This window comes from Enhydra lutris, unplaced genomic scaffold (genome assembly GCF_002288905.1).
Source record: "Enhydra lutris kenyoni isolate GAN:26980312 unplaced genomic scaffold, ASM228890v2 scaffoldscaffold15, whole genome shotgun sequence".
Classification (NCBI taxonomy): Eukaryota; Metazoa; Chordata; class Mammalia; order Carnivora; family Mustelidae; genus Enhydra; species Enhydra lutris.
In genome coordinates this window covers 8,473,488-8,495,830 of record NW_019154099.1, presented here as the reverse complement: position 1 = coordinate 8,495,830, position 22,343 = coordinate 8,473,488, and the positions used below count along the sequence as shown (strand labels likewise).

The 22,343-nt window shown below is 36.3% G+C and overlaps 1 protein-coding gene across 2 annotated transcripts in view; it reads left to right on the top strand.

Moving 5' to 3' along the window:
• Positions 1-22,343, top strand: part of LOC111147007 (DnaJ heat shock protein family (Hsp40) member C15) — an 83,825-nt gene that overhangs the window by 6,017 nt on the left and 55,465 nt on the right. The window lies entirely within an intron of this gene.

Sequence of the window (22,343 nt, the reverse complement as noted above, 5' to 3'; positions counted from 1 at the left end):
AGGTGGCAGTAACAAGAGATACCAGACTTGGCCCATTTGTTGATTTGCTGGTGTTATTTAAATAGTGCTTCTCCTTTTTGAAATATGTCTTTTATTTATTTTTAAAAATTTATTTATTTTAGAGAGAGAGAAAGAGAGAGCAAGCGGGAGCAGGAGGGGCAGAGGGAGAGGCAGAGTGAATCCAAAGCAGACTCTGTGCTGAGCTCAGTGCCCAGTGTGGGGCTCAATCTCACATCCCTGAGATCACAACCTGAGAGGGTGCTTAAACCTTCCACCACCCAGGTACCACTGAAATACGTCTTTTAAATTAAAATTAGAGGGGCTCCTGGGTGGCTTAATGGGTTAAGCCTCTGCCTTCACTCAGGTCATGATCTCAGGATCCTGGGATCAAGTCCCGCATCGGGCTTTCTGCTCAGCAGGGAGCCTGCTTCCCTCTCTCTCTGCCTGCCTCTCTGCCTACTTGTGATCTCTGTCCGTGAAATAAAAAATTTTAAAAAATCTTAAAAAAATTAAGATTAGATATTCGTTATAGGCAGAGATCATGTTTTAAAGATCCTCTTTCTCTCAGCTCTCAACATAGTACCAGTACCAGTCACATAGTTACTGCTCCATAAATTTTTGTTAAATGGTTAAATTAGTGGTTCAATGAAACAACTGGATAGGAAAAAAAAAATAGAGGATTTGAGAAATTTTTTATAGAAATGTTTTATAGAAATGTTTTATAATGTTTATAGCCCTAAGGAATAAAAAGAGTAAGATAAATGAGACCGTCTCTCTTTTTTTTACTTTTTTAATAGTAAAGTCTAAAATTAGATAAGCATCTAATACATTTTATATACCATCAGAGTACACACTGGACTTCTGATGGTTTTTGTCATTTTATTGCTTATTACCTCCAAAAACACAGTCTCCAAATCTCTTTTTAAAGTTTGTCCGTGCATTCAGTTTAATAAAAAAAAATTTTGAATACCAAATACATGGAGGCTATATACTAGATGTCTGTGGGGCAGATATGGATAAACCACAATTGCCACCCTCAAGGACAGAGGTCAACAAATTTTTTTGGTAGAGGGCTAAATAGTATTTTAGGCTTTGCAGGCCATGTGGTTGGTCTCTGCCAAACTAGGGAACTCTGCCATTGTCAAGCAAAAGCAGCCATAGATAATGCATAAATGTAGCTGTGTTTCAATAAAACTTTATTTACAAAAGTAGTTGGAGGGCCAGATTTGGGTGTGGCCTCTAAGTTTGCCAGGCACCACTCTGGAAGGTAAATTGGATCAAATTTAAATACCTAATTCAAGACCAGCTCTATTAAGCACTGTTGTTTATTTGTTCATTCATTCATTCAACACTTATTTATTGAGTTTCACTTTAAAACTCCCAGAAAAAAACATGGGCACTAATTGCTTTGATATTGGCCTTAGCCACATTTTTTAGATATGTCTCCTCTGGCAAAGGAGACAAAAGCCAAACTTCCTAAATGTGAGATCTGGAGTCCCATTAGGTAAGGTACCGAGGCTAAGTGCTGTAGTTAAGTACAAAGACAAATTAAACATGGGTTTTGTCCTCAAGGGGCTTGAAAAATATTTGATTTTTCAAGAGAAGCTAGAGAGAGAGAAAAGCAAGTGTAGCTTACTATCAAGGGGAAAAAAATAAGGAAAAATACATTGGGATTACAGTTGTGGATACACCTGAATGGCAGGTTTAGGAGTGAGGACCATGTCTATAGGCAGTTGAAGTTTTGTAGGAGCTGGGCTTCATGAATATTAAGCCTAGAGAAGTGTTTAACAGAGGGTTAGAGGATAGAGAAGCAGAAGAGGGCAGGATCAGTGAAGACTGTATTAGAATGGGCAGTCCTCTGGAGTCTAGAGGCCATAATGGCAGCAGTAATAGCAGTGGTAGCCAAATGTTTTTCACCAGGCATTAGGCTAATTCTTTAAATGCATGAACTCATTTAGTCCATGTAATAACCCTGTTGAGATGTAGGTACTATTATAACCCCGCACTTACAGATCTAAATTGAGGCATAAAACAATGAAATAATTTGCCCAAGTTCCCGTAGTTGATGTGTGCATGAACCCCAAAGGTATTCTGCTTTCTGGCCTCTGCTTTTAGTCAAAATATAATTCTATCTTCTTTCCCCTTCAAACTTCCTAATTGTGTCAGGGAAGGTCTAACCAGGAAAACAGACACATCTAAATTATGTAAAACAAAGGAAATGTAGCACAGAGAGTTGGCTTTATAGGTGAAGAAGTTGCTGTGAAGCCAGGCCGGATTGTGAGGCAGTGCAGAGGTTGAGAACAGGAAAAAGCTGTTAGCCTTCTCAGGGCTGTGGGGTCAAAAGGAAAGAGGTAGTGTTTTCATAACCATCCTTGGTAACTGGACCACGGGGGTCTGTCCAGTGGGGAGCTGCACCCGCGGAGACACAGAGAGGAAAGAGGAGAGGTACCCTGGCCTTTCCCCTTTACCACCCTCCTGTCTCCCACGATTGTGTCCCATTGGTGGGACCCCGCTGGAGCCAGGTGACACAGGAGCCTGCAGGACTTAGCTGTCCTGCCAATGGAGCAGAGTAGGGGGAAGCCGGGGAATGGATCAGTGAATACAAACAGCTCTGGGACGAACACTCTCATGTTGGTTATTTTCAGCTGTGAGGTGATTTGAATTCCACAGAGGTTGAGAAATTTGTAAGCATAGTCTCCTAAAAACACTGTTACAGAACACTATTTTATAAATGGTGTGTAGTCCCTTAGTCCACAGGAGTCTCACTCACTCGCAGTGTAAGGCAGAGTATTCTTTTAGGAACTCCATTTTCACCGTCTTATGCTCTCTGAATATTATTTAAATGCTATTAGGAATTAAATAAGCATTATTTGCTCTCATGAAAATCTGATCACCATGGGTAACATTTTTTCCTTTTAAAATTAAATAGGCTTTTTTTCAAATACAGATTTAGATTTATAGAAAAGCGAAAAGATAGCACACAAAATCCCGGTGTACCTCACTCAGTTTCCCCTGTTAACATCTTGTGTTAGTATGGTCTGCTATCATTAACAAACCAATATTGGTTAATAACATTACTAACCAAAGTCTGTACATTTTTCAGATTCTTCATTTTTTACCTATTGTCCTTTTAATGTCCCAGTATCCCATCCACGGTACCACAGTACATTGAGCTTTTGTGTCTCTTTCGGTTCCTCTTGGATATGAGAGTTTCTCAGACTCACCTTGTTTTTGATGACCCTGACAGATTTGAGGAATGCTTGTCAAATATTTTGTAGAATTTGTCCATATGAAAGGCACATACTATAAACATGATCTCTCACTATATAAGTTAGCCTTGATCTAATCTGATGAAGTAGTATTTTTCTGGTTTCTCCATGGTAAAGTTAACTTTTTTTCCCTTTCTATATAGTACTTTTTGAAAGGAATTCACTATGTGTGGCGCACATTTAAGGAGTGGGGAGTTAAGCTTCCCCTCCTTGAGGGTGGAGTTCTTTATGAAATCATTTGGAATTTTTCTGCACAGGATATCTGTCTCTTCTCCCCCACTTATTTAGTCAGTCATTTATTTACATCAATCAAGATTTGTGGATATTTATACTTTGGGGGGTTGTAATCCAGTATTGTTTATCTTGTAGCTCAAATGGTTCCACCTTTGGCCTTGGTGGCTCTTTCAGTTGGCTCCTGTGCACTTTCGACATACCCCATTGCTGTGGGGGTTTTTTTGAGCTCTTCCTTACTTTTGGCACCATAAGGTAAGGTACTCTAGGCTCATTTTGTATATTTTTGTCCCTGTCCTAGAATCAACCATCTCTCTAAGAAGCGTTTTGTATATGAAATCTTACCTCATGGGAAACTTCATTCTGGGTCACAACTCTGGATCCTAATAGTTTCATTTTTGCCTCTTACCCAACTTTTCTCCATTTTCCTTATCTTCTCCTTATATCGCTGATGAAGTATGATAGTAAAAGAGTTCCTTGTCTTGAGGTAAGTGGCTACCCTTTCAGTCCACCAGAAAATGTAGTATTTCTCCTGCAGCTTCAGCCATGCTCTTTTTTGTTTTGTTGGTTTGGCTTTATTTTTATTTTTCAATTTCTTCTATTAGGGACTGCTAATAGAGGATGCCAGTGCATTGTGAAATCAAAGAGAGAGATAGAGAGAGAGATTCATCAGTCTTTTTGTATTTATCATTGTATTCCAGGCTTGTAGAATTTTACTGAGTCAATGAGCAGAAGTGCCTATCTCCAGGTATAAAGTAAAATATTGCATATTCTCTAAAAGATTTATTATGATCTTCCAGGGAATAATTTCCATTTCACTTTGGCATACCTGGAATTTAACAACAGTTGTCACTACTGCCTCAACGGAAAAAATAATTTTGTATAGCAGATATATAGAACTGAAGGGATAAGAACTAAAACAGAGATGAAATCAGTTATAGATGGTACTATAAATAGCACTTTTTCCCTTAAATACTTCCTATCTGCAATTATGCTAAAGTTTTACTCATCAAGAACTTTATATAGTACTTACTTTTTTAAATTAACATATAATGTATTATTTGTTTCAGGGGTACAGGTCTGTGATTCATCAGTCTTACACAGTTCACAGTTACTCACCACAGCACATACCCTCCCCAATGTCCATCACCCATAGTACTTAATATTTCTAGGTATATTTTATGGGTTTTTGTGAAGAGTTTTAAATAGAAGTTTTAAAAAGTACCATGAATTGATACCTAATTTGTATATTTCCTTTAAGTAACTTGGGGTAACTTGTTTCAGCCTTTACTTCCATTCTAGAAAACTTGTGCTATTCTACTATTAAAAAATATTTAGACTATCATGTAGTTTAGAACAGTTGGAATATCATGTAGGAATATCATGACTCATTCATTCTCTTTTCTAAGTGTCAACAGATCTGTTTCTGACACTAACGTTATTGTCTGCATTGGTATCCTCAGGCTTTTTGACACTGAGATTTTGTAGAATATCACTTTAGGTCCTTGTACTCCAAATACACTTTTGGCCAGTACAAGTTTTTTTCAAGTTTGTTTGCCCCAAAACACTGCTTCTTAATCTTTTTTAAGTACGTTATTTTATAAAGTGAAAAAAATTCATACCTGTCTCCTGCTTCCATAATATTAGTATTGTTTTCTATTTTTATTTGTTGAATATATAAAAATAAGATAAAACAGAATGATAGGTATGAAGGTACTCAGTTCATGATGTGCATGCACATAATTGAGGAAGTAAACTAGCACTTAGTCAATGGTTGCTAATTACTAGATGCTGTGATTACATTTTCCCATTTCTCATAACCCTGAGAAGGTGGATGTTACTTTTCACCATTTTATATATAAGAAAACTGAGGACCAAAGTGGTCAAGGTCATATAGCTAGTAAGTGGCAGGACTAAGATAATAAACCAATTTTGACTTGAAAAGTCCTTGACTTTTTCACTGAATGATATTGCTGCTCCATCATTTAGATATTGGAACCTGATGTAATCCAACTCCGAGAAATGATTTATAGTCCTGGTTTTTGTGGTAATTTTCAGTCTTCAGATACTTCAAGATACGTTAAAAATTCTTAAACCTTGAAGCAGAGTTAATTTTATTTCACCTTAACTCAGAAAGGAAGAAAAGAATACTGTGTAATGAAATTTAAGCTGTAAGCATAACCACTCTTAAGAAATTGTTGCCTAAAGTGAAATAGCTTATTGTAAGGGAGTAAAAGTTTTCAGAAAATGGCATGATTTCCCAAGCAAGAAGATAAGCAAAGCTACAGTGTTGCAGGTAGGGTATACATCAGATATAAGCCAAAAGAGTTTAGGGAGTACTTGCCAGGGACTCTAAAGTCAGTGTAATAAAAGCTTGTAGGAGTACATGATAAAGACGAGGCTAGCTAGAGGTGCAGCAAGATCATTTTTATGATCAGGGTGCAAAATTAAGTGTAGTGATAAAAAGGGAGATGCCAAAGATCAGTGCATTTGTTTTTATTGAAGAGTGTCCAGGAGGAGTTTGTTTTCAAGGTTTATTTGGAAATAGATAGGTCAGAGGGTTTCTGGCTTAAGAAATTAAGTTATTAAACCCTTCTGACCAAGTAGGATTTTCGCAAGATTTTTCTTTCCTAGTAACCTTTATTTTTTTCTCTGACTTTGAAAGAAACAGCCGTGTAATAATATATTATAGTAATTGTAATACCTACCATTTTTTAAATGCTTATCACATCCCAAATACTAAGTGATACATGTGAATGTTCTAATTTATAAAAATTCATACTTATCTATAATTATTATCCTCATTTTACAGATGAGAAGGTTAAGTAATTTGTCAGAGGTCATGGAGCTGACAAGTAAAGATTCAAAAGTCAAACCATATTTCTTTGATTTAAAAATCTGTGATCCTAGGACTTTGTTTAAATGATAAAATGTAGGTACTAAGAATATATAACTACGGTTAAATTTTGGTTTATCTCATTCTGTTTCCTTATTCTTCTGTGTCTATGCTGTACATTCTGTTTTATAATCATTTATTATATCATCTATAACCATTCCTCAGTATATTATTTGTCATATTTCAGGTATGCCCTAATTTATTTAATTATCCCTCTATTGCTGGGTATTCAAATTGTTTCCAGTTTTTATATTGCGAATAGTGCAGTGATGAATATTCTCATATGTAAGTTTTTATGCACCTCTCTGATTATTTTCTTAAGGATAATTTTTTAAAATTATACTTACTGAGCCTAATGACTTGAGTATATTTAAGGCTGTTGATTCCAATGATGAAATTACGCTCAAGACAGATTGTCCCAATTTGAATTCCTAGCATCAGTTCATGAGATTTTTTTACTGACTCACTGCCTCAACAACTTGTAAGACTTGGAGTTGTTAGCTAAAATGTATGCTTCTCATTAGTGGCCTTTGTACTGGAAGAATGACAAGATTGCCACATGTCCCTATCTAGAAGAAAAGTTTAAGGATATAAGAGTGATTTCACTTACATACTTATTAAAGTGGTCAGTGTAATCTATTTCCATACTTAACAAACTGAGTGATTTTATATTAAATATAAGAATATTGAAAATACAACTTCTTGGGGGTGGGTGAGGGAAGATCAAATTTTGTGAAAAAGCAGGGAGTTATAAGAAGCAAGGGCATCAAGGACTGGTGCTAGGATCTAGTTTGGCATTAGATTATTAAATGATAATATGTTTTCTAGGTAATTAAACTAATAAATGGGATAAGACATGACAAGGTTTTTGTGAATGGTCATTAAAGTCAGATAGGGATGTTTCATCAAATATGAGTTTACAATGGAAAGATTGACAGGTTTTTATAATTTAAAGAGTATGGGACTAATTTTAAATTGTTGGTTGAAGACATAGGGTCCCGTATGGAATTAAAATACTTATATTTTAGTTCTAATGCAGACACTGATAACCCCGCTATAACTTGGGCAAGCATGTCACTTTTCAGGACTTCAGTGTCTTCCTCTGGAAAATGTGGGTTTTTTTCTATGCTAGACGTTTTCTGTCTTTTGTTTCACCTCTATAATTGTGACTTTGACTTACTGTATTGCAGTAAGAAATGCTGGCAAAACATTGGACACCCTGTGGAAGCTGTTGAAAATAAAACAGAAATATATCTTTTTGCATAAAAGTATAGTGTCTCTGTATCTAGAGTAATGTGAGTATTTCTGCTTGCATCTTTTAAAACAGTCAATAGAAATTTTCCAGAAAGAGACAACAAATAAATATATTGAGTGGAGAAGTAGGTGTGGAGTGTGGAGGTGTGGGGAGGGGAAAGCTCATTTTTAAAAAGGCTAAAAAGTTTAGACCTTAATTTAGGGATAGTTTAGAACTCTTAATTCAGGAAGTCACTAGACAAAGAAATAATTTAATAAAAGTACAGTAATAAAATGGTAAAGGATATCCATTGGGTGAAAAAGTCCCTTTCTTCCAAATTTTATAAACAGAACTAAGGATACTCCTTAAACTTGAAAGAGAAATTTAGGGCAATGAAGAAAGTTAAAGAAACCAACTCTTAGACCTAAATGAACCTTAAGTGCCTAAAAGACACAGCTTTTGAGAGCAGGTGTATCTGAAGCTTCAGACCAAAGAACAAGTCTCAAAAGTTACATTTATAGATTTGACATGTTTAGCATTGGGAAACACAAAGCAAGGATGCAGAGCCTACACTGGATCTTACTTCTTAACAAATCTTTTCCAAATGTGATAGTTGTTTTTCAGTACCATTCTGAGGTAATTTTCTGATTAGAATTTTGCTTTGAAGATCTTGCCTGCTTCTGGTCGGTCTGCTTAATCTTGAGATGATTCCATATTGTTAAATAGATGGAAGTTGACTTTATATAAGTTGTCAGGTTGAGTTCGTTTAAATATTTCGCAGGTAATGAATCTAATCTAGATTTAACATTTTATAGATATTTAACATAGTTTATAGATGATCCCTGCTCTCCAACATTCACTCATGGTGACCTAAGTTCACAGTGAATTAAGTGCAAAACCTTAATGAGAATTCAGGTTCCCCATCTTCTAACCTTTATTTGTCCCAGTACCTTTTCATTTTCCTCCTTGGTCTAACCTTGACTCTGTCCTTCAGGTTTATCTGGACTCTTCTCAGAAGCCATCGATTACCCAGAAGCAGAGTACTCAGCCACCTGGCCATCTGTCTGTCTAACCATCTATCCCCGTAGGCATCCATCCTGTCACTCATTTGACCCATACACTGTTTTGGGACTACAAAGATGAATAAAGCCTACTTCTTGCTCTCTAGAGGCTTACAATTTAGTAGGGGAGACAGATCATGAAGTTGTAGTCTGGGATCACAACAGAAATAAACTGGGAGGTAGAGAGGTGGTGCTATTGGAATAGGGGAGATTCCAGTGGCATTGATTTCTTTCTTATTTGGGTGTTTACTTGATCTTGCTGCCTGTCTAGAGTAGTTCCATTTTTCCTCTTTGCTGTTTAGTAGCTGAAAAGCCATATATCAAACACCCTTCTGTGTTAGGGATAGGGATTGATCATATCTTTTAGTGAAGGGTGGTGAAACAGAAGGGCAGGGACAAATAGAGTCAGTGAGAGTAGTGGGGATATGACTCAGGTACCTCCGCTCCCTTCCTCACAGCCAGCAGCTTCAGAGGAGAGAGAAAAAGTGCCAAGGTCCAGATAGAGGGTGGGACCAGCTCTCAGGGAAAATATGTAAGAGTAGGTTCAGGTGTCTTATTGGTGCCCCCTGGTCAAGTATCTGCTGAAGTCATCTTTCAGCCTCTCCATTCCACTGCTCCCTACTACATTGACTAAATTGTAATGAAGATATAAAAATGAAGTCTTCCCATCTCAAGTTAAAGTTTTTACAAATTTTTAGATAATTCGTATTACTATGTTACTATAATTTTATATGCTTAGGGTTTTTGGTTAGTGCATCCTTATTCCAAAATTGACTGATGAACCTTGTTAACACCAGCAAAGTCTGTGCACTACATTATTCTCTGCACTCTGTTATCTCAGTATAATTGTATAAAGCAGTGGATCTTAACCTCAATGTTCCTGCACGTTAATATAGCAAGATGAGGAAAGGGATGGCATTTATAGCCATGTGCCTTTGCAAAGAAACTGGAGTATATTTTTATCTGGTTTAAAATTTGAGCTTAAGAATGGTAATGTCCTATGTGTCAACTTTTGAGAATCATTGACAAATAGTATTAGCATACTTTTATTATTTCAGGAAGCATTTCTGGCTAAAAATTTAGTAAGTTCTCAAAGGAATTAGATACATTTATAGATAAATAAAATAATTAAAGCAAGCTAGCAAAATTTGAAGACATACATGTTTTGTTTTAAAATTTTGAAACAGTTTATAACTTTTGTGAGGTCATCTTACTGTTCTATTTCTTTACCCCTAGTGCAGTGCCTGGTCCTGTAGTAGGCAATCAGATTAAATGTTTGAATATTGGATTAATTAGTGAACAATGAACAAATTAAGGGCATATGACTAAAGGCTTTATTTTCTGATCCTGAAATACTGCAGAAATCTATATCAGTCAGGATTTTTCAGAAAACTGAACCAAGTAGTATGTATTATTTATTTATTTATTTTGCTGATTTGACTTACATAATTGTGTGGACTGGCAAGTCTAAAATTTGTAGGGCAGGAGTGCCTGGGTGGCTCAACCGGTTAAGCATCTGCCTTTGGCTCAGGTCATGTAGTAGCTGAGCCTCACATGGCATCAGGCTCTCTGCTCAGCAGGGAGTCTGCTTTTCTCTCTCCCTCTGCCCTCCCCTCCCTGCTCATCCTCTCTTTCTCTCTCAAATAAATAAGTCTTAAAAAAAAAAAAAATTGTAGGGCAGGCCTGAGGGCTGGAAACTTTTAGACAGTAGCTTATTCTTGTGGTTGAATTTCTGCTTCCTGAGGGAAACCTCAGTTTTGTTCTTAGGGCCTTTCAACTGATTGTACGAGGCCCACAATATTATCAAAGATAAACTCCTTTAAAAGCAACTGATAGTAAACACTAACCATGTGTTTGAAATAATCCACACAGCAACACCTCCATCAGTGTTGCATTGACTGACCTAACCAAATGGAAATGGAGATGAACCATCTTTGAGTTTAAGGACTTGTAACCAAATGTACAATCTGGTTGGGCAAACCTGTGATAAGCCCAGGAGCTCTTTGTGCTCTCTGAGGCATCCACAGCTCCGTTGATATGGGGGCGGGACTTCGACCATCCACACTTAATATCAACAAAGAAAGCTGCTTATTTTATTAGGAGAAAGTGGAGACAAGGTGGATCACAAGAAAGCGGATCACTGAAGAAACAGTACTTAAAAGACTATTCTTGGGATGCCTGGGTGGCTCAGTGGGTTAAGTCTCTGCCTTCAGCTCAGGTCATGATCTCAGGGTCCTAGGATTGAGTCCCACCTCAGGCTCTCTGCTCAGCAGGGAGCCTGCTTCCCCCCTCTCTCTCTGCCTGCTGCTCTGCCTACTTGTGATCTCTCTCTGTGTCAAATAAATAAATAAAATCTTTTAAAAAAATTATTCTTAAGAAATCATTATGTAGGGGCACCTGGGTGGTTCAGTCCATTAAGCATCTGCCTTCAGCTCAGGTTATAGTCCCAGGGTCCTAGGATTGAGTCCTCCGTAAGGCTCCCCACTTGGTTGGGAATCTGCTTCTCCCTCTCTTTCTGACCTTCCTCCCTGCTTGTGAACTCTCTCTTTCTCTCTCTCTCAAATGAATAAATTAAAAAAAAAAAAGAAGAAAAGAAAAAAATCATTATGTATAGTGAGGTTATAAGTTTGGGGAATTTTTATTAATTATTTTAGAAGTTAGAGAAATACTCAATTGGGCCAAGCCTAAGAGTTTTGTTTTTTATTATGGTTGGCTTTTGGTTTTATTTTATTATTTTGCTTTGTTTTTATTTTGCCATTTTATTTACTCTCTAGTCTTGGTATAGAAATTAATGCTTGCCTGCAGTTAAAAATAAATCAAGTAACTTTAAAGTGGAGCAAATAAAGATGTAGTTCACTTTGTCTTTCCTTTTTTGCCTAATTTAAGGTTTTCAGGGGAATTCGTGTTTTGAGAGAGTTTCACATGTATTTGTTTTTGGCAATGGATGGTAAAGACTAAGTAAATTAATGTGTACTGGTCCAATTTAGATATGAAAATCTGTGAAATTCATGCCAGCTTGAAGATTTTAGGGAAGGATTATTGTAAAAATTCTCTTCCTAATGTCATTTTATCATGTCTGACACTTTTTCTTGAGTACAAATTGTCTTCCCCTTTCTTTTGATCTGTATGTGTAATACCTTTCTTTCCCAAATTCTGCTGATTTGCCAACAGTCTTTCTTGTTTCCTCTTTTTTCTTTTTCACTTACGTTGTTTAAATTCAAAGAGCTTTCTTTGTAGAAATTGAACCAAATAATAAGGCAGCATAAAACACTGAGTTCAGCAGAAAGTGATTTGCTTGTGATTAACCCTTGAGAGTTGAGTCACTGCAAGATAACAAAGAAAGAATGTTTTTTGAAACAACCTGCTCATTCTTCTTTTCCATTCTTAGATGAGAACTTTTTTTCTCCCCAGGTATTATGAATTCACATACCGCTTTGCCTGGGCTTTATTTACCATTTTTTTTTTTTAAGATTTTATTTATTTATTTGTCAGAGAGGACGAAAGAGAGAGCACACAAGCAGGCAGAGAGGCAGGCAGAGGTGGAGAGAGAAGCAGGCTCCCTGGTGAGCAAGGAGCCCGATGCAGGACTCGATCCCAGGACTCCGGGATCATGACCTGAGCCGAAGGCAGCGGCTTAACCCACTGAGCCACCCAGGTGTCCCTTTATTTACCATTTTCATCATGATATGTTTTTAGAAAAAAAAGTCCAGAAGAGAACTGATGACTTCCCTTTCTTCTGACCTCAGTCCTCTCACAGATTTTTCTCTCAGGCAACTCCATTCTTCCAGTTGTTTAAGGCAATAACCTTGACATTCCTTTTTATACCCCAGCTTTATTGAGTTATAATTTACAAGTAAAAATTGTATATATTGAAGATATACAGTATAATTTGATATACATATACATTGTGTATGATTGCCACAACCAAGCTAATTAACACATCCATCACCTCACATTGTGTGAATGTGTGTGGTGAGAACACTTAAGACATACTCTTGGCAAATTCAGGTGTAAAACTTACTCATCTTATAACTGCAAGTTTGGCCACCATCACCCCATTTCTCCTACCCCCAGCCCCTGGCAACCACCATTCTAATCTCCGCTCCGGTGAGTTCATGAGTTCAGCTTTTTTAGATTCCACATAAATGTTAGATCATATATAGTATTTGTCTTGCTGTGTCTGGGTTATTTCACTTTGCATAATGTACTCCAGGTTCATCCATATTGTCACAAATCCCAGAATTTGCTTGTTTTTTATGGGTGAATAATATCCCATTGTGTGTATGTGTATACACACACACACACATTTTCTTTATCCATTCATCTATCATTGGACACTGTTTCTTCTCCTTCTCTCGTCACTTCCAATCTCTCAACATATCTTAAAGCCTTCAGAATGTATCCAGAAGCAGACTACTTTTCCCCGTCTTCATCACTAATCCCTTTGGTGGAAGCTACTATTATTTCTTGGATTGTTTTAATAGACTCCTAAGTCATCTCCCTGTCTCTGGCTTTGACATGTTTATTCTTAACATGACATCTAGTGAATTTTAGAATTCTAAATAAGATAATGTTAGGCTTCTTCTTAGAACAGTCATGTCTTGTATCACTCAGAGTTAAAATCCTTATGTTGGACCCGTAAGGCCTGAAATGATCTGTCCCCATGTTACCTCTGACCTCATTCCATAATCCTTCCCACTCTGTTGATTTCTGCTCTGTGCACATTGGCCTTCTGGGTATTCCTTAAACACACCAGGCATACCCTTCCCTTGGGGCCTTCATACTTATTCTTCCTGCCCAGTGATCTTTCCTTAGACACTGGCATGGCTTCTCCACTTCCTTCAGGTTTTTTTTTCCCCCTAAAAATCACCTTTTCAGTGAAGCTTTCCCTGCTTACTCTATCTAAATTAGTTGCTCTCAGTATACAAATACACACCCACTTCTTTACCTGCTTAATATTCTCTACAGCACATAACACTTTCTATTGTATATTTTTCTGATTTATATTGTTTAATGTCTGTTTCTTGTGCTAAAGTGTAGCTTCAGAAGGATAAGGATTTTGTCTGATAAATCATCAGAACTTAGAATTGGGACTGGCATAAAATATAGTAGGCGCTCACTGAGTATTTATTGAAATCAGTCAACCAGTCAGAGATGAGAGATAGCCTCCAAATAGCTACTTGAAAAGTACCTAACTCTTTTATTGGAAGTTTCTTTATTTTCTTTCTTAAAACAATTCAGTCTTTTCATGTTTTCCTACATGGACCTGTGAATTATCTTGATTTTTGTAATGAAATTTAACTGACACACAGCTCTTTATTTCATTTTCTTGGTCATCTGTGAGATTCTTAGATATATTTACCTAGTCTAGGATGTTTAGAAACATGATTATGTTTTAGTGTCTTAGTGAAATTTGATGACCACTGTCCATTTCTTTTCCCATTTCAACTATAATTCCATTCACTAGTAGACACACAATGCAGTATATAAATCATACAGATTCTAAAAGCCATTTGTATAGTGGGGAAGCTTCTTAAGGTCATTTTCATCTCATTATACACATTTTAAAAAAGCTACTTTGTACTGGGTACTTTGTTAGATATTGGAAATCCAAAGAGATAAATAGTCCCTACTTTCAGAAAGCTCACATTTTAGAAAGAGTTTGAAATAGACAGGTAAAACCATTATTAAATTGTGTACCATGTGCTATAATAGATCTGTTAAATACTGTGGGGGCACTAAAGAGGTTTGCTTGGGTAAGGAGATGGATGGGGAAGGCTTCCCTGGGAGATAACCTTGAAACCATTTGTTGAGGAGTAAGTAGGAATTTTCCAGGAGGACTGAGCAAAGAGGATAGAGTAAGAGTAAAGACATGGGAGTAAAGAAGGACTAGCGGAGATCTGCCATGTTTACACAGTGTGATGGTCATTTTTCAAAACCTTGTCTCATAAATTATTTTGAGCATATTATGACATAGGTATTCACATTTCCATTGTATAGATGAAGAAATGGGTTCAGACAAATCAGCTTAGGGTAACAGAACCAGTAAATGTTGATTTGGATTTTGAGCCTGATTAACTTCAAAGCCCATACTGTCAGGGGTGAAAGGTATGGATAATCAGGGTGGAAGACTGAGGTAGTTCATGCTTGCCACATGGATGAAAAACATGAAGTCTTATGAAAGAATACAAATTTAGAATACTAAAGGCAAAGAGAAATGGGGAATGGTATGAGGTAAGGATGAGGAGGAGATGATATTGAGCAGATTTGAAGGCCAACAGACATCAGAAGTCATAATATTCTTCTGATACCTTTTAGTGTGGACATAAGACTTTTTTCTTCAGTCAGACTTAGCAGTATAAGAAAAGGAATCTCTGTGGTACCTCTCCAACTATTTTGAAACCATTCAATGATTTCATTGAGATTTTATCATTCATTGGTTTCTGCAGTGCTATTATGCATATGCCTTGACATTTTAATATCTAAAGTATTTATGCTTCGTGTATGGTCAAAGGTAACACAGTGAAAACTATGTTTTTTGAAATTTTTCACAGATAAAATCTAAAGTCCTGAATTTTTAAGAATTAAATACCATTGGGGCACCTGGGTGGCTCATTGGGTTAAAGCCTCTGCCTTCAGCTCAGGTAGTGATCCCGGGGTCCTGGGATCGAGCCCTGCATCGGGCTCTCTCCTCAGCGGGGAGACTGCCTCCTCCTCTCTCTCTCGTCCTACCTCTCTGCCTACTTGTCTTTCAAATAAATAAATAAAATCTTTAACAAAAAAAACTTTCTTTAAAAAAAAAAAGAATTAATACCATTGGCCAATATCACATGAATTTGTTATGTGTATACATATTGTCTTTGTTTTTCAAGGTGATCATAATGAAATTGTTAAACACTGAATTTCTGAATTGGAACAAATAGAATGTTTTCTATTTTCCCTATATAGACCACTGTTTCCAAACACCAGTCTGGATTAGTTGTAAAAGAATTAGTTGGTAGAGTTTCTAACTGATGTGTAACTGATTTAGTTCTTATGTATATATGTATACATTTTTTCTAAGTTTTTATTATAACCAGTTAATTCCAGTTGGTTAACATAAAGTATATTACTTTCAGGTGTAGAATGTAGTGACTCATCACTTAATGTACGGCCCCAGGTGCTCATCACAAGTGCCCTCCTTAATCCCTATCATCTATTTCATCCATACCCCCCACCCCTGTAACCATCAGTTTGTTCTCTGTAGTTCAGTCTGTTTCTTGATTTGCGTCTCTCTCTCTTTTCTTCCCCCCATGTTCATTTGTTTTGTTTCTTAAATTCCTCACATGAGTAAAATCACATGGTATTTGTCGTTCTTATATCTGCACTTTTTTATAGAAAGATCTGCTTCTTTAAGTATATTCTAGCCTAATTTTGTACAGAGAAGAAAAATGTATCTAAGAATTTATTTAGACCTTCTGTGGGTCTAGATAATGCTCTTTCCAAACCCATATACATCTGAGTCTGCAAATATTTCAAAACTAAAACTTGCCCAAGACAGCTTTGTAGATATTTTTAAAAACAACAACAAAAACCCTTGTATGGCATCTACATTTACCATCTCTCTTTCCTGTGTGTGTATGACAACTATGGCAGTTTTAGCTAGGTGAGAGTAAAGGTATATACACATCTTTCTTTTTTAAATACCACTGCCTGATTATTTTTATTTTCAGCACATATTGTAGTTTTCCTAAGTCAAAGAAATAGCATTTCTCTAGTTTCTGTAAAATCACAGAAGTACCACGATGCTAATCCAATCGCATGAGCAATTTTAACCTGGTTATTGCCTCGTTATTAGAAAATGACTTTCCTTGTGGTACTAACACTATGCCTGACTCACCCTTTTGCTTTTAAATTGTCTTTTCAGTGTTGTTTTTGTCATTCTGTTACTGGCAATTTAGCTTTACAGAGTCATTATTTAAAAAACATTCAAAATAAAAATTGAAGAATATCATGAGCTTGACACTGGATCAGATACAATGTTGCATATGTAAAAGAAATAAATTAGATCCTGTTAGCCTGAGGATAGAATACTGAAGTTTGAGTAAATGTGAAATAGCGTAGTAATAAATCTTATGTGAAATTTTTTCAACAGTTGTAAATTAGAGAAGATGTTGATGGAATTCTCTGATATTTACCCAGTTGTGCCAAATAACCATGGGCAATTTAAAAGTCCCAGTATGTTTTAGATGTTATTTTACTTTTAAAAATTAAAGCCAAATAAAGGTATGGTTAAGAGTTCTGTGTGAGCTACTTGCTGAGATTTCAAATTTGCTCTCCTGTATTTCCTGTTTTCTGTATTTGTAATTAGGTAGTTTCTTTTCCCCATTGGGGTCGTTCACATATGTGGAGGGCTGGGGAATTTAGTGCTCTTTTAGAGCTTTCTCAATTTGTGTCTGAAAAAGAAAAATACCAATGACTTTTTAGTGAATGGAAAACGGTTAGGTAGTAGATAAATATGTTTTTCTGGGAAATTGATCATATTCTTATTCTGGACCAGTTAAGGTTAAAGTTTTAACTTAATGGCTTATAGCTAACAGTTTTAGTATTTCCACTGAAAACTTTATGAGAAAGACCTTTGTTCTTATGTCAGAGTACAAAATCTGATTGTGTAAGTAAGATACATGGCATTTTTTTGAAAATCTCAAGTTGAGTTCATCTTTCAAATAATATGTTTTTGTTTGTTATCAATTATCGATGCTTAAAAGTATAAATTATTTTAATTTCAAATTCATTGCAAATACCGTTAAAGAGGTAAATTAGATATAACACCTTCCAATAAGGAATTTTAATCCCATTAAGGAGAATGAGTTTTTGATGAGCTGTGCTATAGTTTGTCCATTCACTGTGGATAAATAAGACTTGATTGCACAGTTTTTGGTAATATATTGAATATTTTTATTTGCTCCAGTGATCTACCTAATCTGGGTTTGGTTTTGTTGTTGTTTTTAAAGGTTGCAAGGCCTTTCATGTTTATCTTTGTGTAACGTTAATCTTTAGAAATAGAGGTTAACTCTGGCATCAACATTATTTTTCTTGTATTACTATTTTGTTGTATTATTAATATTTTTCTTGTTAAATGAATGAAAAATGAAATTACATGGCAGGTTTCTGATGTGCTCTAGGAGCTCAAATATATCTCTTTTTTACTTTAGTGAGCTTCTTTATTTATATATATTTTTTACAGAGAGTCTCATACTGGGACTTGTAAACTGAAAATCTTCAGAGAAACCCTTGGATCCCTTCAAACTATATAAAAATTTTGCTGTGTGTATGTATTTGTGGTTTTCTGGGGTGATCCATAGATTTCATTAGATTTTTAAAGGACACTTGATATCTAGAAAAGCTGAAGGAAACAACACATTTAACTATTAATTAGTGTAATTTTGTAATAAGGGTAAAACTAAAAGGTCTTTGGGAGATTCAAGAAAACACTAGAGGCCCATCATGGTCAGTGTCCTCCATTGGACTCATTTGATATAGGCCTTTGCCTTGTTCATAGTATAGTGACTGCTGTATGTAATGTGTGTATTCGTGAGAGTCTGGTGGTAATGGTGGTTTTTTTGAAGATAGTTTAATGGAGGGATTATTAGTAGAGGTGGGTATGCTTTAAGGTAACCAGAAATGAATGATGAATCCCCTAGAGCCTGGCAAAGGTTAGAAACTTATCCACCCAGAGAAAGGGGCAAGAGGATGAGAATTATGTTCCAGAACCCAATGAGAGTTGTAGGCTTGGAAGAGGAGCCCTTTAACAGGAGCTGTGGCCAAAGAGGAAGCATAGAAGGGAGTAAATTGTACCATTACTTCTATCTCCTTCTACCTTTTGCTTTTCTGCTAATGCTTCCTGTTGGGAAGGACTGTCTCTTATGCACAGTATTCAGTCCCAGTTGGCCACATAAAAGTGAGCCTGGGGCTCAGAATTCTTCCCTACCAAGAGATGAGGACCTCATATAGCCTGTGCTGGATTTCCCACCTCTGTGGCATTATCTTTTCTGGTTTCAGGCTTATTGAGTGTTTCTTTGCTCCGCTTAAGCATAGTCAATGGCTTTCACATATGCCTTCAGATATTTCAGTGTTTCAGACTCCAGAGACAGTGTGAGGTAGGGAGGGGGAAGGTCCTTCCCTCATACCACCAGAGAGGTGGTGCTTGTAGGCCCATTTCCTTTAGTCAGCTAACTGCTGGGGGCACCCACTAGCCATAAGGGACTAATGCATAAAACTAGAACTGATCTTTATCTTCTTTAAGTAAGTAAAGCATTATCCAGTGCTTGACTTTACAGTGTTTTCCTTGGCAACTTTGATACCAAGATGCAGAAGGCAGAAGTGTCTGGAGTCCTGCCTGCTATTGGTAACCTATGCTTGGTGTTCTTTTTGACACTTCCTCTCCTTGGCAAAACCCACCCAGAAACTAGAGGGCAAGTGAGGACTTGGATAATGTGGTCTTTAGAAATAAGGGAAGACAGAAGTACAAAGAAAGTCTAAACACAGTTTAGGTTTATGTATTAAAGTGAAAAATGAAAAAAAATTAAAAAAAAAAGTGGAAAATGACCAAATGCCTAGTGCTTTAATGTTTCTGATATAAATACCTTTAAATTAAAATCTCTTTGGAATTGTAGAGACAGCTATTTGTGTTTTGAGTAGTTGAAGTCATAAAAATGACACAATATTAATCTATAAAAATATGAAATTAGACTAACTCAACTTTTCAAGACTTTGTATTTTTTAAATATGCATTTTTTGAAATGTGAAAATTGGGATTATTTAATCTAGAAAAGATCAATTCATTTTCGAGGGTCTACCTCAAATATTACTTCCATGAATCTTCCTCTAGACAGATTTCAGTGTTTACAAAACACCATTCATACTTCTGTCATACCACTTATATTCAGTAATAGCTAGTTATTTTTATTGATAATATTAAAAGCAGTTCCCATTTACTGACTATTTACTATGTGCCAACCCACTATATTAAGTCCTTTATATACATTATTATATTTTATAATTACAATAATCCTCGGAAGTATAGATACTGTTGCTTGGTGCTTAGGATCCCTCAGTAGGGATCCTTGGTGCTTAGGATCTAGCCTCAGTTCCACAAAGGCTAGAGATCTTTATATGCTGGTATTAATATTTCAGCGCCATTTTGTTGTTGTTGTTGTTAGTATCTCCTAGTTACTCTTTCAGTTGAGTACTTTTTATGTGGTTTAACCATTTAGATTTTTTTCTATGAAGCTCCTGATGTTTTGCCCATTTTTCTATTGGATTGTCCCTCTACTTATTATTGATGTGGGGGAATTCTATATATGTCTTTGGATATGTGCTCATTGTAATGTGTTACAAATGACTTCTCCCATTCTATGGCATATTTAGGCTGAAGTGTTAAGAACAAGTCCTATCTGGGTAGGCAAAGATAAAATATTTCTAGTCAGGTGAAAGAATAAACAAGGTTTAAGGAAGGAAAATAAATTCACACATGAAATAGTTGAGTAGTTTGTTTGGACTGAAGTTCATTGAAGTGAACCAGTGGAAGATTAGACTGAAAAATTTCAAACTATATAGCTTCAGAGAAGCTCTAGAAAATAGCAAAAATATACCTCAAGAGAATATCTTCTTTTAAATCAGTACTCACTTCCCTTCTGTTCAGGACAACCTGTCTAGACAACCTAAAAGGAACTTCGGGAACTATTTTGCCTCTCTCTATAGCTAGCTCTAGGCTTCCATTCCTCTGCCAGGGAAAAAAAAATCTTCCTTTCCTAAAGTGTGCCAGTGTACTGCCTGGTGAAAGGTGTATCTTAGAACTAGAACTGAGAACTATAGTTAAACTTCATCTTGTCTATGAAGAGCTCTAGATTTCTAAGAGAGAGCTACTGGATATTAAAGTTAAAGCATCTCATACAGCTGCTCTTCGTTTCCTGGTGTTTCTCATGATAAAATCTTCCCCTGAAGATTTGGGGCTTTGATTTCCTGAGATTTGTATTCCCTCACGGAACTTGTAGACTTGTAGATGTTTGCAGGGCTTTTTGGTTTTATCATCCCTCTGGTCTCAGCCTCCATCTTACTATTTATGCACCAATGTGAGATGAATCCATTCTGTTCCCTGCTGAGACTATTCTGGATTTGTTCTTGATGGTCTTTCCTGGATCTTGTGGATTTACCTCTCTCACCATTAATCAGACAGAACATTTCTGTGGTGTCTCTACTTAATTCTGTATCATCAAAATTTGATTTGGTTGCAAGTGCCTGGAAATAATAGTGGCTTGTGAAGCTAGAATTCTATTATTATCTCCCATAAATAAAGGCAGTCCAGGGGTGCTGTGGCAGCTCCGTGATAATCTAGGATACAGCCTCCTTTCACCCATTGTTTTTCCTTCTTTATCCAAGATCTGCTCCAGGAAGAATGTCTACATTTCCAGCAAGCAAGAATGGAAAAGTTTTCAAGAAGGACATTTCCCCTGTCCCCGAAGGGCTTCTCAGAAGTTGCACATACCAGCACCCTGCTTATTATCTTAAAAGCCAACACTTAGTTAACATAGCATAGTCTAAGAGAGGCTTAGAAATATGTCCAGCTAAAAATAGGAACTCCTGATCCTAGAGAACAAAGGGAGAATGGATGTTGGGGGGAAACATTGATCTCTGCTACATAAACCTTTTCTGTTGTGACTGAAATATTTTTCTGAGATGGTAAAGGAGAAAAGCCTAAAATAATATGAAGTATATAACCAATTTAAAGTAGATTTTTATCAGAATGAGCTCATAATTTTATATTATGAATTCTTGACTCATTTAAACATTTTTACATTGGTCTAGAAAGGTAGAAATTAACTTTTAAGTTATTCATAATTTTTTTAAAGATTTTTAAAATTATTTATTTATTTGACAGACAGAGATCACAAGTAGGCAGAGAGGCAGGCAGAGAGAGGAGGAAGCAGGCTCCCTGCTGAGCAGAGAGCCTGATGTGGGCTCAATCCCAGGATCTTGGGATCATGACCTGAGCCGAAGGCAGAGGCTTTAACCCACTGAGCCACCCAGGCACCCCAAAGTTATTCATAATTTTTACTAACTATTGTCAGGTTGACTTATTTACTAAACATGGATCTAATGTTTTGTCAAAATTTTAAATATAGCAAATGCCATTGAGCATTGTAAATATTAAGGAAATATGTGCTTTTTATCTTTGTAGAAGATAAATATATTTAACTGACTATTAAGAATAATTTACGGGAGTGCCTGGGTGGCTCAGTCAACTGAGCATCCAACTCTTGGTTTTGGTTCAGGTAAGGATCTTGGGGTTGTGGGATCGGGTCCCATGTTGGGCTCTGTGCTCAGTATGGAGTCTGCTTGTCCTTCTCCCTCTGTTTCCTCACCCCCCAAAATAAATGAATACATAAATACATAAATAAATAAAATCTTAAAAACGAGTAATCTACAGAAAATATTTTACCAATAGGTGACATACAAACTCTTGGGTAGAATGAATTCAAATATATGGAAATTAAATGATATCTAGAATGATTTTAGTTCACTGAAAATTAACTGATATAGTATACAATAGGTAGAATCCCATAGACACTGCAGATGAAAAAAAATTCTCATCTTCACAGCAGAGCTTGAGG